Consider the following 18,300-nt stretch of genomic DNA (forward strand, 5'->3'; position numbering starts at 1 on the left):
TGATGTAAACAAATATATATATATATAAAAAAATAGATAAACACGGAGGACCATAGAGAGAAATGGACAGACAGACAGAAGGAGAGAGAGAGAGAGAGAGAGAGAGAGAGAGAGAGAGAGAGAGAGAGAGAGAGAGAGAGAGAGAGAGAGAGCCGCCTGCTGGTCCTATATCACATCAGAAGGTCAAATGTGAGGAGGAGCAGAGAATAGCTCAGGAGATAGGAGGAGGAGGAGGAGGAGGAGGAGGAGAAGGAGGAGAAGGAAGACGAACACAGACACTCGTGCACAGCGGATAACAGAAAGTCTATTGCCTGCACACCTCGAGGCTTTGCTGCAGGTGTTCCGGGATGAGAGAGACTTCAAATAGTAATGGATGTTTCCGTCCACATAACACTGCAAGAGAAAGGTCACGAAATTATGATGTGAAATGTAAGAACATAAGAACGTAGGAGTCAGCAAGACGCCGGTAGGCCTGTACAAGGCAGCTCCTTTGTACCTAAGCTCCTGTGAATCTAACCCCTTGCACCTATTATCAATGTCCAGGAATTTATCTAATCTATTTTTGAATGACTGCTCAGCCTGTTCCACTCATCCACCAGTTTAAACCCATTACTACGTGTCCTACCCGGTTCTCTTACCAACAGAACCTTATGAATATCTCCCTTATTAAAGCCCTTCATCCATTTATAAACCTCGATCACGTCTCCACGCACCCTACGCCTTTCCAGAGATTGCAAGTTTAACTGTCTGAGTCTTTCCTCGTATGGCTGGAAAAGGAAACGTGAAGGAATAAGAGATGAAAGGCGATTTTTTTTACAGCAAGGTAGGCAGCCCAAGGGGGGGGGGGGGGGACAACCGCTATACGCTGCTTCGACAAAATGAGAGAAAAAAAAAAAGAGAGGACAGAGGAGAGGGAAATAGAAAGGAAGGTCAGCCTCTAATTTTCGTGTTGTCTCGCAGTCAGTCCTCGGCCCGCACCTTAATTAAATGAACCTCTCCTTTTGTTTTCTCACCCCAATGAATTCTGAGAAACTTTTGCTCCTCGTTATTTCCGTTATAATTCATCCCTGCTTCCACCACTCCCGTCATATTATGCACAGAAACTACTGACATCACCCTTTTCATTATAAGGCATTAATCAGTGTGTCTTAATGAGGCTTAGTCCTGCTTTCCGTTCGTTCTCATTTCCTTTATGTCAGATTGTCCAGAAAGGAGGAGGGGAGAGTTAAGAGGGAAAGAGGAGGAAGACACGAAGAAAACAAATGCTGGGAAATGAAAAAATGGTAGAAAATTGAAGTGGCATATGAGAAAAAAGAGCGGTTAAGAGAAAAGGTAGCGGAGAAGCGAGAAGAAAGAAATGCAAAAAAAGGAGAAAAAAAATAAAGTAGAAAATAATGGAGATAGGGATGGGGGAGGAGGAGACGGAGAAGAGTGGGGGTGAGTGGGAAAAGGAGTAGGAGGACAAGGAGGAGCTGTGAACGACGATGAGAGGGAGGAGGAGGACGAAGACGACGAGGAGGAAGAGGAGGGAGGGAGGAAAGGATGAGAGGAAAATGCCATTATTCTTGGGTGAAACGAAGTAAAAGAACAAGAGATTGGACATGTCGAAGACAGGACAAAGAAAAAGAAAGAAAATGAAAAGGGAAAGAAAAGATGAAAGAAAAGACGGCCTAGAGGGTGAGGGAGGAGGAGGGAGTGAAGGGATGGAAAAGAAAACACTATTAAGATCCACGAAGAAAGTTTATTAAGAAAATCTGGTGAAATATATGGCAGGTTTTGTGTGTGTGTGTTTGTTTTTTGTTGTTGTTATTGTTTTTGTGTGTGTGTGTGTGTGTGAGTGTGAGTGCGTGTGCGTGTGTGTGTGTGTGTGTGTGTGTGTGTGCAACTCACTCTATAACACACACACGCACACACAGAGAAATAAGAGACGAGAAAAGAAACAGAGACAAAAGGAGCGGGGAGAGGAAGGGAGAGAACTTGGAGACAAAATAAGAGAAAACAATATAAAAGAGGACGCCAGCTTAACAAGGAGGGAAGGGGATGAACAATACGAGGATAAAGATTAAAAGAAGGGGGGGGAGTGGCACAGAGTCTAAAAAGAGGAAGAAAACGAGAGAGAGAGAGAGAGAGAGAGAGAGAGAGAGAGAGAGAGAGAGAGAGAGAGAGAGAGAGAGAGAAAAATAAAGGAGTCTGGAAAGAAAAAAAATAGAAAAAAGGAAACAATAAAATCACATGAAAAACAGACACAGGTGAAGGACGATGAAAGTGAAGCAAGATTGAAGGGAGAAAAGCAAAAGGGAGAGAGAGAGCGAGAAACGAATAGGCGGTCGGGGAGAAAGGTGAGTGGGAGCAATGCAGAGATGGAGGGAGGAGACAAGAGACAGGCAGGGAGGAGACAAGAGACAGGCAGACCGGGGCACGGAGGCGTCTGGGAGAAAGGTTCAGGGCCACGAAGAGGGAAAGAAATGGATGTGTGTCAGGCAGGTGGCGAGAGTTGTGCTTCAGTCACTAGTGGAGCAGAAGGGCAGGTGACGCCAATACACTCTGACCTCCCTCGAGACGGCACGGAGACGAAGGGGGTGAAGAAGAAGGTGAGAAGGTAGGAAGGAAGAGAGAACGGAGACGGAAAGGGATGAAGAAGCATGGAGACAAAGGGGGTGAAGGAGAAAGACCATGGGAAGGTAGGAAAGGAGAGAGAGAGAATGAAGACGGAAGAAAAAACATAGGAAGGAAGGTGGGGAGAAAGAACACAAAAACGGAAAGGGGTGAGAGAGCATAAAGACGGAAAAGTGAGGGAGAAGGAAAGTGGGAAGGTATGTAGGGAAGGAGAGAGAGAGGTGAAGACAGATAGAAAAGGTCGCAGTGGGGAATGGGAACGAAACTAAAGCGCGCGAGAGAGAGAACGCTGAAAAGGAAAATGTGAAGGACTGTCGGAAGTAAAAAAAAAAAAATATGGAGGAAGAAGGAAAGTGGGAAGTTATGTAGGGAGGGAGAGAGATAGAGACAGATTGAAAAGGCCGCAATGGGAAATGGGAACGAAACTAAAGCGCGCAGGAGAGTGAACGCTGAAAAGGGAACTGTGAAGGAATAGGGGAAGTAAAAAACAATATGATATGATACAGAAAGTCAAATACATAGTCACAGAAAACTAAACAATGAGAAACGCAATGGAAAATTAGGTAAAAAAAAAAACGGAGAAGAAAGAAAAAGTAGAAGAGGAGGAAGGGATGAAACAAAATGCCCTGGAGATTTAGATCGATATAATAATATATAGCAGGAAAAGCAGATAGGCAGTGACAGGAGGCTGAGTAGCGAAAGAACAAGCTGGTAAAAGGACAGCAAGGTGATGGTTGAATGAATAAGCAAATCAGACGTTGAAAGTGGGGTCGAATAAGGAAGTCTATGGTGGGGAAGGGAAAGGGAGCTAGAGCAGGATTGAGGTCAGAGAGGGAAGGAACTTGAGGGACACAGGGAGGGTAAGGAGAGGTGACGGATGTGTCGAGAAGGATGAAACAAAGGAAGATAAGGAGATGGAGTAAGAGCGAGAAAGGAAAGAAAAGATTAATAAGAAACAAGATGGAGAAGTGAAGACGTTGAGAGAGAGAGAGAGAGAGAGAGAGAGAGAGAGAGAGAGAGAGAGAGAGAATATGAAAAAAAAGACATAAAACCAATATATAAAGGAAGAACAAAAGAACATATAGGAAAGAAAGAAAATAAGATATAAAGTAAGTAGTAAAGAAAGAAATAATATGAAAAGAAAGAAAAATGGAAAGAATTGAGGGGAAAATTAAAAGAGGAGGCAAGAAAGACGGAAAAAAAGAAAATATAAAGAAAATAGGAATGAAACAGAAAAATATAAGAAATAAAACAAAGAACAAATGAAAGGCGTAAACAACAGACATGCTGGAAATAATAATAGAGACAAATAAAAGAAAACTGATAAAGATAATGAGAAAGAAAGAAGTCACAATACGATGCAATGAACATGAAATAAGAAAATTCAATAAGAGAAAGAGGAAGAGGGAAAGGAACGCGAAAATGAGGGGAAGAAGACATGGGAGAAAAAGAAGATTGGAGAAAAAGGAGATTGGTGACAACAGACATTAAATACGACAGAGCGAAAACGTTGAAACCGAGAAGCAAAAATTAATTAAAAGAGACAAACGGAGCGAGTGAAAAAAGAAAAAAAAAGAAAGAAAGATAAAAAGAAAGGAGGGAGAGATGAAGAATCGTACACAAAGGGACAAGACGCAAAAATAACGAACAGTGACAGGAGGAGTTTTTTTTTTATTTTGAAGAAAAAGTGGAAGAAGAGGAGAAGGAGGAGGAGAAGAAAGAAGAGGAAGCAAAATTATAAGAATCAAAAGAGGAAAAACAAGAGCAAATAAATGAAAAAATCAAGAAGAAAGAACATATGAACGTTAAGGAAAGGATAACAAAAAGAAAGAAGGACAGGAACAAGAAAGGAAGAAAAAACAAAACTCAAAAAAGCAAAAATTATTGAAAAAAAAGAACTGCAAAAAAAGATCAAAAGAAGGTAAGAAAATAAACTAAAAACACGAAAATGCAAGAAAAAGAGTAAGAAGCAGAAACACGATCAGAGAATTAATAAAAAGAAGAGGGAGAACGGAGACGGCATAAGCGAACAACATAGAAAACGGGGAGGGAAAAAGGGAGGACAAAATGTTTAGGGGAATGACAAACAACCTGCCGCCATCCTCGTCCACTTCAGCGCCGCCCCGAGGGACGGCTTGTCACGGGAAGGACATGGAGCCGCTAGGGCGAAAACGGTGCAGAATCGCGAAACGAGAAGGAACGAAAGGCAGAGACGAAGAAATAAGGACAGCAAAGATATATCAGTAATAGAAAAAGATGTAACGAAGAGGATGAAAGGTTACCCACACACGGGAAAGAGAGAATCAAAAGAGAAAAGGCGAATAGTAATGATAAAGCGATGTTAAGGAAGAAGAAAAATAATTAAACTCGTAATAACTTAAATAAGAATAAGAAAAAGTACCATAAATAACAGTGATGATGATGATGATGATGATGGTGATGATGATAAGGCGAATAATAATGATAAAGTGATGTTAAGGAAGAAGAAAAATAATTAAACACGTAATAACTTAAATAAGAATAAGAAAAAGTACCATAAATAACAGTGATGATGATGATGATGATGATGATGATGATGGTGGTAATAATAATAATAATAATAATAATAATAATAATAATAATAATGATAATAATAATAATAATAATAATAATAATAATAATAATAATAATAATAATAATAAACCTACTCCCCCCAAAAAAATAGATAATGAGAATCAAATGACAAAAGTACTATGGGTGAAAGTGAAAACCAACTCTCAAATGAATGTTGTAGAGGAAGAGATTGTTATATGGGTAAGCTTGAAATATGAATAAAACTCAAGTGAAAACCATCTCTCAGCAGTAAAGTATAAGGAAAACGAGAAGAAAACCAAAATACTTTAATGAAGGCGTTACGAAACTTCCCATTCATTAAGCATCGGAGGACGGCGCTGGGATTCATTAATTAAGGAAGGCTAACAACAGGAAGAGTATAAGAAGCGTGGTCGCAAACGCCATCTTTATTAACTTGGTACCAAACGTTGCGACATCAGTGGTCTAAAAACGAGTAAATTTCAACAACGTAAATAAAACAATATAAAAATAAACTTTAAAATACCCTATGATCACAGTAAGTAAACAATTGGGTCAAGGGGACATTGGGGGAATATTGATTTGTGAAGTATAATTAGTGACAATGTTTAGAAAAAAAAATGAGCATATTAAGCAACATTTGGGAAGGCTAACTTTAGGAGCGCTAGTCGGTAACGAATCCCTGAACAGCAGCCTTCCATCAGCATCACCCCTTCGCGTTATCTCTCTCAAGACTTCCCGACTCTCCTGGGACACGCGGGAGAAAAGGGTCAGAAGCGTTAATGTTTGCTAAGCTTTGAGAGCGGTACAACAACAACCCTTTCATGCCAGGCCTTCTTCTTTCACCTTCACCTCCTCCTCTTACTTTTTTTTCTTCATTATAATCATGTTTTCTCACCCTACTACAATTGCTTTCCTTATTTCTATTGTTCTTCTCTACGCTTTCCTCTTCTCCTCCTCCTCCTCCTCCTCCTCCTCCTCCTCCTCCTCCTCATTCTCATCCCCATCATCATCATCATCATCATCCACTTGTTATGTATCCTCTTTTTTTATGATAGTTCTCTTCATTTTCCTCCTCCCCTCTCTGTTCTTCTTTTCTTTCACCTCACTGTGCTTCTTCCCCCCATCTTCCAGCGCAGAGACCATCAACTCCTTCAAGCAACGCATTGATCGCCACTTTGCTGCATCGGGAGTGAACTGAACGTTCCCAAGAGTAGATACACAAGTGCTTTAATCCTTCCCTGCAAGCCACTCCTATGGCAAACGGATTGATTGAATCACTGAACGCAGGCAGCCTAGTAATGAGCCAACGGGCTTTCTGCTGCCTGCTAGTCCATGTTTCCATGTTTCCTCGCCTTTTTCCTCCTCCTCCCGCGGGCACATTCTCCTGACGCCCTTCACCCATTCTTAACGGACCACAGAGTAAGGAATGGATGCCGGGAGAGAGAGAGAGAGAGAGAGAGAGAGAGAGAGAGAGAGAGAGAGAGAGAGAGAGAGAGAGAGAGAGAGAGAGAGAGAGAGGGGGGGGAGGGGGGAGTGAGAGAAGGGTTATTGTTTCTCTTACTGTTGCAAGGTAAAAGGGACAGTGAATAAATATACGTACACGGATAGGAAACGGTCGATGATGAACAACTATCAAGCAGCGTCTTTAGTCTCAAACGCTTCTGTATTTGATTTTTCTCTTCTGGTTGCGACAAAAAAAAAGAAGGAAAAATAGTAATGAAACTAAGAAAATTTTGCGTTCGAACTCATTAGGTAAACCTTCGCTATAACAAAGAGTGAACATAAGTGGAAAGGAGCGGAAAATGTGTGTGTGTGTGTGTGTGTGTGTGTGCAAAGTACGAGTATGAGCGGGGTTTTCACTCTCGTAACTCTTCTGCAATGGCCTCCTTAACCCTTCTCTTCACACTTCATTCTCATTGTGATTCCCATTCCTGTCTCCCGTTGTTCCTCCCGAGCTTCCCAGCCGGCAGACCTTCACCACAGAGGGTCAGTTCCACAGTCCAGCACAGTCATTGTAAGCGCCCAAACCAAACTGTATCCTCCACAATGATCTGTTATTTCTACTCAATATCAGATACTAAAGAGATTTCCTGTGTGGTTTTCTATAGTTTCCTTCTTTTTATATCAACGCCAAATAGCATATAAGTCATTTTCGTAGTATTTTGTGTTTGGTTGGGGAGCTGACAAACATGATGTACTGGACTGTCAAACTGGCCCATAGTCACAACGTACAGACTTAATCCTTATCGACCCGTATTCTTTGATGCTTTCTGCTCCCAACAAATATTTCCCAAGGCCACAAAGAAGATTCGTCGGGCTGTCACGAGTTTTTTTTTTTCACACTCACGATTATTTTTGCCAACTTCTCGATAGGCTTATAACGCTGCCCCTGGAAATACCTGCAGCCTCTACGAAAGCCTTGGCAAATGTTGGTGTGTGAGCTCCGAAATGTGTGAGAGTATTGGATCTTACGTTCAATCTTAAACTGTCCTTCCTAACGCGAGGGTAATCTTTCATCTTCATCACTTCTTGCCTGCCCTGCTAAGCTATCAAATAATGGACATATCCCAGATTTTTTGTTGTTTCTATAATTTGGACACTTGCAGTAAGGAGACTGAAAACATAATAATTAATAACATAATTAATTATTTTGTATATCCAATAACTATAACTAAAATTCTCTCTCTCTCTCTCTCTCTCTCTCTCTCTCTCTCTCTCTCTCTCTCTCTCTCTCTCTCTCTCTCTCTCTCTCTCTCCTAAAACAAGCATATTTCTTCATCGGCAACACCTTCAACACGCCTTTTATGAAGAGCTAAAAGACCTTAATATAAACTGTCCTTGGCGTGTCTATTGCGTCTGGGGCGAAGCAATAATTCGTGCTTTGGTCACGCTAATAAAGAGAAGTGGGGAAAGGTGACGTATGGAGGGCAGGAGGTAACTAATAGAGGAAGGGGCCGCAGGTTAGGAAGAAGGAAAGGAAGGAAACATGGAAACATGGAAACATGGAAATGCAGGCAACAGAAACCCTATTGGCTCATTACGAGGTCGCCCGCTTGGGTGATTTAATCTGCTCGACCGCCACTTGGGGCTTGGTGAGCAGATGAAAGCACCTCGATATTGAGGAGCAGATGGAGGCCCCTCGTTATTCAGTTTACTCCCGACCCAGCGAAATGACGGTCGATTCTATATTTGAAGGAGTTGATGGTATTCGCATTTACTACTTCTGAGGGAAGATTGTTCCAGTGGCGGATGACTCGGTTTGAAAAGAAACTCCTTCCAATGTCTGTGTTACATCGACTCGACTGAATGGGTAAACCGTTATTTCTAGTTCTTGAGTTGGTTTGCAGTTTAAAGAATTTGGAGTAATCGACGTTATTGAACTTTTTTAGATACTTGAAGACTTGAATCATATCCCCTCGTAGGCGTCTTTTCTCCAATGTAAAGAGATTGAGTCGCTTGAGTCGTTCCTCGTACGGTTGAGCCCTGAAGGTTGGAATCATCTTTGTGGCGCGTCGTTGAATCCTTTCCAGTAAAGCAATGTCCTTTCTGTAATTGGGAGACCAGAACTGCACTGCATACTCGAGGTGCGGTCTTACCATGGAATTATACAAGGATAGCATCACGTCTGGTGTTTTACACTCGAAGTTCCTCGCTATGAACCCGAGCATAATGTTGGCCTTGTTGTATGCTTTTTTACAGTGATTCGCGTGTTTCAGGTCACTGCTGATAGTGACTCCAAGATCCTTTTCCTCCTGCATCGCTTGCAGAGGTCTCCCATTCATGATGTATGTGTGGTTACTATTTTGGGACCCAATGTGCATGACTTTGCATTTGTCAACATTAAAAGATATTTGCCATTTTTCCGACCATTCGATAATGTGATTGAGGTCTTTCTGAATGATTTCGCAGTCGGTCTTTGTGAGGGCATCTCCACCCACCTTGGTGTCATCTGCAAATTTCGATATTGTGGATTTCAGTCCTGATTCTAGGTCATTGATATATATGATAAAGAGGATGGGTCCCAGCAATGACCCTTGAGGCACTCCACTAGTGACTGGAAGCCACTCGGAAGGCTGTCCGTTGAGTAGTACTCGTTGTTTTCTGTCGGTGAGCCAATCTCTTATCCACGCGATCAGATTGGCTCCGATGCCCGCCGAGTGCAGTTTCTTAAGGAGTCGCTCGTGCGGTACCTTGTCGAAGGCTTTCTGAAAGTCCAGGTATATAACATCACTGGGGATGTGGGCATCCCAGTTCTTATATGTACCTTGGAAGAAGTCTAATAAATTCGTTAGGCAGGAGCGCTTGTTTCTGAAGCCATGCTGGGTGTCGGAGATTATATTATTGTTTTCTAGAAACTTAACAAGTTTATCTCTAATAATCTTTTCGAGTATTTTTCCTGCCACTGATGTCAAACTTATGGGCCTGTAGTTTAATGCAACGCTTTTGTCTCCTTTTTTGAAAATCGGTGTTACGTTCGCCATCTTCCAGTCTTCCAGAACCTTGTTTAGTTGAACTGACCGGTTGAGTATGGTAGTGAGTGGTTGAAGCATTTGTTGTTTAAGCTCTTTTAAAAACCGCGGGGACAAACTGTCGGGTCCCGTTGACTTGTTCGTGTCGAGTTTGTCCAAGTACTTTTTTACTTCTTGGTCGCATATTGAGTCAGTTTCCAGCGGCGTGATCTCACTTGGCGGGTCAGGACCCTCGGGAATGGTTTCGATGTCCTCGACTGTGAATACGGATGCGAAGTTACTGTTGAGGATTCTGGCCATCTGTTTACTGTCCTGAGTTACAGATCCAGTCTCGTCTGTCAGGGGACCAATATTGGATTTTATTTTATTTTTCGATCTTATGTACGTGAAGAATTTCTTGGAGTTAGTTTTGATTTCGCGCGCTATTTGCTTTTCATAGTTGCGTTTGCTACTCCGAGTAAGGCTGCGACAAGCTCTGAGGCTGTTGTGGTACTGTGTGCTGGCTTCGGCCGTAGCATTTTCTTTCATCAAATTATAATTCCTTTTTTTAAGGTTTACTGCCCTTTTTATTTCTCTGGTCATCCACGGTGAATCTACGGAAGGAAGGGGTAGGAAAGAAGGAGGGAAGGAAGGGGTAGGAAAGAAGGAAGGAAGGCGGCGCAAGGGACGAAGAGGGAAAGAAGGAAGGGGAGGGTAGGATGGAAGGAAGAGACCGCAAGTAACGAAGGAAGGAAGGAAGGAATGAAGGGGTAAGAAGGAAGGAAGAGGGAGCAAGCAGCGAAGGAGGGAAGCAAAGAAGGAAGGGATAGGAGAGATGGAAGGGCCAGCAAGTAACATAAGAGTTATAGAAGGAAGAAAGGGGTTAGAAAGAAGGAAGGAGCCGTAAATAATGAAGGAGGGAGAGAAGGAAGGAAGGGATAAGAAGGAATGGCGAAGAAGGAAGGCGGAGAGGAAAGAAGGAAGAATGGATGTGTGTTGAGAATTCTAGCAATGATTTCACAACCTTAAAGAATAGGAGGAAGGGAGGAAGGGAGGGCGGGAGGGAGGGAAGCAGGGAGGAGGGAAGGGGAGGGAAGAGGTGGAGAAATGAAGAATTGTGGGCAAGGAAGAGGAGGAAATGAAGGAACGAGCACGGACTCCCTTATATCATTCTCTCTCTCTCTCTCTCTCTCTCTCTCTCTCTCTCGCTCGCTCGCTCCCCGTTTCCTTTGAAATATATTGTTTCTCCCTGCATTAGAACTGAGACTAGACGAGAAAGAGAAAGATAAAAAAAGAGAAGAAAGTTAAGAAAGGAAAAGAAAGAAATATTAATATAAAAGGAGAGTAAAGAAGGGAGAAAAAATAAGAAACAGACGACTAGAGGAAAAGAAAATGTACAACAAAAGAAATAAAGAAAGCAAGAAAGAGGAAAACGGATAATGCGTCGACAGCCCACGCGGGAATGTTTGGATGCTTTTTGATTTTAAGGTCTCGTCTAATAGTTTAAGATTCGATTTCTTGCTTTTACCCTCCTCGTTCCGGCGGCGCTGTGGAACGTTAGTGAGCCTTTGGTATTTGGTAGATTGTAACCAATATATAGACTGAGATATCATGATCTCTGCATTAGCTCTGTTTCAGCAGTATAGTACAAACACCTGGGGGCAGGGGACCAGACTACCGTGGTTATCTGGTTCATCTCAGCGGGCTGCCAAGTTGTACCTGTATCTCGCGCCCGGGTTCAGTCGGCAACTATTATTATGCCCACCGAGGTCTAGAAAACGGCGGCGTGTGCGTGTACGTACTTATCAGGCTCAGCACTGGCAGGACACTAGGAATGGCGTGTTAGCACTTGTCTGAACATGTGCCCGCCCCCACACTCCCTCGCTCTCTCCCGCTCAGCCACGCACGTGTCGTCTACCTACGCACTCGTACCCGACCTAGCTCCGTATCTCTGAGCTATAATTTTCGATTTTCTGTGTTTAGTGATTCATCTTCCTTCAAAATGTCAAATTATCTATTGTTTTTATTATCATTATGTATATCAGGTTGGGAGGGGGATTTACATAAGTAGGAAAATTGAATGGTCGGTATCGTTAGACGCTCCTTTCTCTTGCATCCATCATTTATAAAGGCAAAATAAGAGGTCAAACGCGTCTCCATGGCTGTTTCTTTACGTTCACGGTACAGAGGAACGGTCAGACTACCACCAGGTCATGAAACTACCCCTGGAAATGCCGGCAAATCCCACGAAAGCCTTGTTAAATGTATGTGGCTGGGCGCAGGAAGGTTTAAGAATATGACCCAATAACTCCTCAAGGCTAGAGCCCCATTATGGCGAGTTTTAAAGGATTTACTGAATGTATATTCATATCTTACACAACGAATAAAAGATACATGTAGAATAGAAGGTTCGAGCCATGTTCAATAGTTTGGTGCAGAAGCTCTAAAAGAATGGTTCAAGAGAAAGGAAAACATATTTAACAAGACAAGATAATAGATCACACACACACACACACACACACACACACACACACACACACACACACTCCTCGATGGATAACAGACACAATAGTCAATGTTTCTGCATCTGCGTTCACCACTTCAAACTTTTTTATTGTTTTCGTAATGCCACGTTAAGAATATTGGTAGTAGTAGTGTAGTAGTAGTAGTACTAGTAGTAGTAGTAGTAGTAGTAGTAGTAGCAGAAGCAATAGTAGTAGTAGTAACAGTAGTAGCAGTAGTAACCTCGCTTCGAAATCTTTCTTCATTTATATAAACAAGAAGAAGGCGATCGGAAGTGGGATTGGACCCTTAATTGACAGCGGCGGCGACCATGGGGTTTGTGTGGTCTGATTTTCTATGTAAGTCTCTCTCTCTCTCTCTCTCTCTCTCTCTCTCTCTCTCTCTCTCTCTCTCTCTCTCTCTCTCTCTCACACTCTCTCTCTCTCTCTCTCTCTCTCTCTCCTCTCTCTCTCCTCTCTCTCTCTCTCTTCTCTCTCACTCTCTCTCTCTCTCTCTCTCTCTCTCTCTCTCTCTCTCTCTCTCTCTCTCTCTCTCTCTCTCTCTCTCTCAGCATCATGAATGGAAGAAAAGATGAAGAAGAAACGAGGGAGATGAGGTGAAGCCGTGAAGGACAGTGATGTGTGTATGAACGAGGAGGAGGAGGAGGAGGAGGAGGAGGAGTATAAAGGTGGAGAGGAATGGAAGTGGAAAAGGAAGCAGTGGATGAGAAGTTGGGAAAGGAAAGAGGAGGCCGGGAGAAAAGAATGGTTACCTCACCGCGGCTATCATGCCATCTGGGTCCCCGTTTTTGATACTGCGAATGATGGCGAATGCAATGCTAGAAAATGTATATTCACTGAGACAGTAGAAATGAGGGGAAAAGAAGAAGAAGAAGAAGAAGAAGAAGAAGAAGAAGAAAGGAAGGAAGGAAGGGAGAACTATTTGAAGTAATTAAGCTGAATTATCAAGGCAAGTAATTATAGTAGTAGTAGTAGTAGTAGTAGTAGTAGTAGTAGTAGTAGTAGTAGTAGTAGCAGTAGTAGTAGTAGTAGTAGTAGTAGTAGTAGTAGTAGTAGTCGTAGTAAAAATTGAAATGATAGTCGTGGTGGTTGTAGTTTAGCAAGAAGAGTAACGTCGAACACAAAACAAAAACAACAGCAACAAAGTCACCATTCTCAATCACCACCACCACCACCACCACCATCACCACCCATAGCTGGGCACGATAACAGAAAACCTTATTCCCGATAACCGATAACTGATATTGGAAAACCTTATCGGCGATAACCGATATTCGTTTACTGGAAACACAAATATAGGCGATAACCGATAACCGATACCCGATATAAATCCACAATTCCGATAGCGATAAGTCCTATAGGCGAAAATGATAGAATATTATTTCCAATAAAAAAACATAGATGAATTCAAATTTTCATTACTTGTATTTTAGAAAACTTACAAAACCTGAAAACCACAAGTTGGCACGTACCTATGGACGGTAATACTAGAAACGCCTGAACCGTGTTGTGTTATTTGGCGTCCTCACCGTCAAATGTTGGCGCTTTTGTTTACAAACACTGGTCTCTCGTGAACTGTGCATGCTCAGACCAGCAAGCGTAGACCTGTACAGTCTCACAAAGCTTTTTAACCGTAATTAAGAGTTGGTGGAAGGTTGAATCAGACATACAGTACCACTTCCACCATCCCCGCTGTTTCTAGAACGACACTCTGTGCGAGTTGTGTTTATATGTACAGAGTGCCGTTTTAGAAACAGCGAGGATGGTGATACTGTAGGTCTTAATGTGTTAAAAAGCTTTGTGAGACTCTACAGGGCTACACTTACTGGTCTGAACATGCGTAGTTCACGAGAGACCAGTATTTGTAAACAAAAGCGCCAACATTTGACGATGGGACACCAAATAACACAACACCGGGTGCCTTCAATACCATGGCATGCTCACAAACGAATATGGAATATCAAATTTGAGGCAGTGAATAATAATTTTGGGGGGCAAAGTTAAATGATTTTTCTTTTTGATATATTGATTTTTTAGTCTTACATAAAAAAAAATAACCTAGTGTTTTAATGGTGATGATCAAAGTATGAAATATCTTCACCGAGGATATTTCATACCTCGAAGTTTTTTCATACAACACCGGGCGCCCGGGCCACGTGTAGGGAGGAGACAACGTTTTTTTTCTGAGTCGGAAAAAAGTAGCGATTATCGCCAGTTTGGTTACAAAAGTAACAAAGATACCGATACATATTTAAATAAGTAGCGGATGGCCGATAACCCGATTTTGTTATCAGCGATAAAGTATCGCGATAACTTATCGCGATAACGCCCAGCTATGTCACCACCACCACATTCCCCTAAGCACCGCCATCATCACACTCACCACACTGTCAAGGCGCCGATCTCCCTCCTTCCTCCGCTTAACTTAGAACACAGGAGTCATATGAATCTGTCAGACATGTGTTGCTAGAAGGCATTTTTCTCATCACCTTTTAATTAGTAACTTGTTTCCGAAAAAAGATTCCTTAATTTTTTTTTCAGCACTTGCATTTCGATTTTTCTTTTTTTCCTTCTTACCGTTTCATTCATCTATATCTCTCGTCAATATCTTTCGTATTATTTTGTTTTTGTACTTTATCTACTTATTTTTTTTTTTTCTATTGCTTCTTGTTTGCCTTTCCTTCTTGCTTATTTTTTCTTATCGTTTGAATTTCATAAAGCTGATAATGGCTACCTAGATTATATTATTGGTCTTCTGCTTAGTCTGTCGATGCATACTTCTATTTTAGCTTTTTAACCTTTCCCAATAACTGCAAGGCTCTTTCCTTTTAACTCATTCTCTGTATTCTTTTCTTAAACAACTTTTACATCTTGCCATTTTTCAACTTTTTTCCTGCGTATAAAGTTTCTGTTCAATATGTTACTTTCCATGATATTTGCTTTTCATTCTTCTTTTTACCAGTACGCTCCAGCTCCCTACCTGCCTGACACACCGTAATGCTTATATAATCCTCTTTACTCGTTCCTATAATGATTTCCTTCCTTATCTAGCTCCTTATTTCCCTGAAGCCTCGACAGCCCCATTAACGCCTCATCCAGAAACCTCTTCCTCGCTAAGCCTTGGAAAATAATCCCTCCCTCCTAAGCTTATTCTCTCCCTATGGAATTCTCTCTTGTCCTGTAATCTCCTGTCTTGCTTTGTTAACATCTGAGTTCCCTAATTAGAATACGATATCCTGCCCGTGTACATCTTTCCATACTACCTTCCTTCCCTCCTTCCTTTACCTTCGAGCACTCTACTACTTGCTCCACCTCGCATCCAGTATGTTTTTTCTTCTATTCTTCTAATTCCAGTCTCGTTCTATACTAATGAGTTTTCCACTATACACCCCGTCCTTGTTTGCCTTCAAGCGATCTACATACAAAAACCTATAAGAAGCATGCAAGGAAGAATGAGAAAAGACTGGGCTTCCACTATATACCCCGTCCGTGTTTGCCTTCAAGCGATCCACATACAGAAACCTATAAGAAGCGTGCAAGGAAGAATGGGAAAAGACTGGGCTTTCCACTCTATACCCCGTCCTTGTTTGCCTTCAAGCGATCTACATACAAAAACCTATAAGAAGCATGCAAGGAAGAATGAGAAAAGAATGGGCTTCCACTATATACCTCGTCCGTGTTTGCCTTCAAGCGATCTACATACAGAAGCCTATAAGAAGCGTGCAAGGATGAATGGGAAAAGACTGGTTGTATTACATTGAGAGATAGCATATGAACATAACGATTTGATGAAGCGACAAAAATGCTGAAGGTGACCTGAAGACGATTAAAGATAAGAAATGTACAGCGCAGAACTGACAAAATTAACAACCCAAGTTAGAGAAGAACAACCCAGATATCGCAGAAGTCAAGGCACGGAGAGCCAGGTAAAGAGATGAAACTGGAGCATTTGCGGGAGCAGAACGGTTTTACACCAACATTAGAGGGAAGAGCAGTGTCATTAGTGGCCTTTGATGACGATGAATTTCCTTTTCTCTTTCGTTCATACTCTGAGTTTTTTTCTCTCACACAATCATCTATCTACCTCATGAAATCCCTCTATTTATTCTTGAACACACTCCTTTGTGACGTCCTTCTATATTTTGATATTGGTTTCTTCACAGTTTCCTCCCTTTTAGTATTCCGACATAATGAGTATCTTTTTTTTTTCTCTCGCTCTTTTCAAGACCCCCTTTGATAAGCTCTTACGACTCCTCTTCCTCTTCCCACGCATTCCCAACTTTCCTCATTTAATTACAGTACACTACTCTTTCTCTCCTGAACCAAGAAGAGGGAAGAACAAGAAGAACAAAAATAACAAAGCAAAAGGAAGAAGAGGAAGAAGCTCCATCCATTTCCTGTCCCATGTCTTGCTCCACAAGGTATAATTATCACTCAACAAATAATATATCAATTATTCACTTCTCCCCTTCATTCTTTCCATCCTCCCACCCTTCCTTTCTCCATCCCGTCCATCCAAGCTTCCTCTATTATTGATATTTTTCCTTCCTCCCTTCTGCACTCTCGTTCCTCCTTGCTTCGTTCTTTCTTTACATCATCCTTCCCTCTCCTTTTTCGCTTCTTCCATCCTTTCCCTTATTCTTTTCCTAATTCTTCCTTCCTCCCTTCTGCACTCTCGTTCCTCCTTGCTTCCTTCTTTCTTTACATCATCCTTCCCTCTCCTCTTTCCCTTCTTCCATCCTTTCCCTTATTCTTTTCTTATTTCTTCATTCCTTTCTTCCCTCCTTGCTTCCTTCTTTCATCCCTTTCTCTCCTCTTTCCCTTCTTCCATCCTCTTCCTTATTATTTTCTTCGTACCTTCCCGTTCTAACATATCTAAGTAATGAAGAGCTTCCTAAATAGTCATAAGTGTCTGGTAAACTAGCATTAACAACATATGAAACCCAATCAAAAGACGTGTTATTATTATTATGAGACGAAACAGGTACTTGGTTAATGTAGTCAGTGTGCCATTAAATGATTTCACGAACGATTAACATTTCGAACATATACTGAGGCAGCCTAAGTAGGTGTCTCATTACTCATCATCATATAAAGTGCGTACCTTCTTGAACACGTGCTTCTCTGGGCGAGGATTAGGTGGAAAAGCAACGGTAAATATACTAACAGAAAATGCTCCTGTCCTCTTTAACGTCATGATGCCTAAGATAACCAGCAGAAAGAGCGATGAAGAGAGATTACTCGGAGCTTCTAATATACAACCACTCTGACCCCCCCCCCCCCCCCACACACACACACAAACACACAAACACACAAACACACAAACACATTTCCTTCTATTATATATACATAGATTTTTCACATAGTTGCACAATAGATGTTTCTTCCAACAGCACCCCTAAAAAGGCTATGGTTCATTGTCAAGGCTCTCAGAACATCTATATGGGAGGACAAAGGGAGAGAAAACTTTCCAGAAATGGGTCTTTTGTGAGTGTCCCAGTTTGTTGTGTCCTTGTTTGCTCTCCTAAGGATAGCAACTTATAAGGGCCCTCTTAAAGAATGCCCATTTCACCTTCCTTATACACACACACACACACACACACACACACACACACACACACACACACACACACACACACACACACACACACACGTTGCCAAGGGATTGTCTATTTAGAGCTTCCACGAAAAAAAAAGTTCTCATGGTAGAAATAATAAATAAAGATCCAACAATTTTTGCGATTTATTCACCAAGCGGACTAATGATGCAGGGTTTTTTTTTTTTTTGGGGGGGGGAGCAAAAAGGAGAGATTTACATCGATTTACATAGAAAATCAGCCCACACAGACCCCATGGTCCTGACTAGGTGGTCTGTCCTTAAACCTAAGTGATTCTACATTAATCGGAAGGCTCCAAAACGATGCATTTCAACTCTAGTTCATATTAAGTTGATGGAAGTGACGGTCGAGCTTGTTTTTGAAGGAGTCAATCGTGTTACACTGGACCACTGACGGTGGGATTTTATTCCATTCTCGCACTACAACGTTAGTGAAGAAAAATTTGGTGCAGTCTGAATTTACTTGACTACATTTGAGTTTTACGCCATTGCTCCTCGTACGCAAAGTGTCATCGATCATAAA

The sequence above is a fragment of the Eriocheir sinensis genome, chromosome 41 (assembly GCF_024679095.1).
Source record: "Eriocheir sinensis breed Jianghai 21 chromosome 41, ASM2467909v1, whole genome shotgun sequence".
Taxonomy (NCBI): domain Eukaryota; kingdom Metazoa; phylum Arthropoda; class Malacostraca; order Decapoda; family Varunidae; genus Eriocheir; species Eriocheir sinensis.